The sequence below is a fragment of the Anser brachyrhynchus genome (genome assembly GCF_964034855.1).
Source record: "Anser brachyrhynchus genome assembly, chromosome: 18".
Lineage (NCBI taxonomy): Eukaryota > Metazoa > Chordata > Aves > Anseriformes > Anatidae > Anser > Anser brachyrhynchus.
The window spans coordinates 10,354,817-10,355,541 of NC_137711.1; positions in this window are offsets into that span (position 1 = coordinate 10,354,817).

A 725-nucleotide genomic window follows, 5' to 3' on the forward strand; every position below is an offset into this window, starting at 1 on the left:
TCTGATAATTCATACTATTTGTATGAACAAATAAAAAGTATATTTTACCAAGCGATGGGTATGGTTGTATTCATTGCAGGCGCGGGGGCAGAGGTTTGGGTGCCTCCCCAGGCACCCAGGGTTTGGTGGTGCCGGGCCTGTGGCAAAGCCCCGAAGCTGGAGGCAGGGCAGCGTGCGGCCCACCCAACGCGCCCTTGTCAAACACCGTGCTGGGGAGGGGGACCTGGGGGCTGGCCCTCGGCCCCACAGCGGGAACTGGGTGGGTTTGGTGGTCGGTGACAGCGTCCTCCTGTGTCGGGATGCCGGAGGATGAGTTTGGTCCTTCCCAAAGGTGGGGAACCTCTCCGGTGCCAAGCTTCTTTCCAAAATTGTTGCACTTCCTACAGTGGTGCTTCTCCAAACCTCTGGGGCCAGCGGTCGCCACTGCTCCCTACACACTCAGCGCTTACGACATAAAAATTCATTCTCATTAAATTCAGAAGAGTCCCAGGCCAGTGCTATACAAAGGAGCACCTAGAGAGCTTTGCAGATTTATGTAACATAGCAATTGCCACTTAACTAAACTGAATTAAAATACTTTAATTTTGTCTCAGCAAGTCTTGCATCCGGTGCGGAGTAATTGACGGGAATCTCTCTGCCCGTTTTTCAGAGACCTAGAACAGGAGGCAGAACCGAGCACAAGGTGCCATGTAGCAATTAGGCATGAATTTGACCCAGGTGCCTCC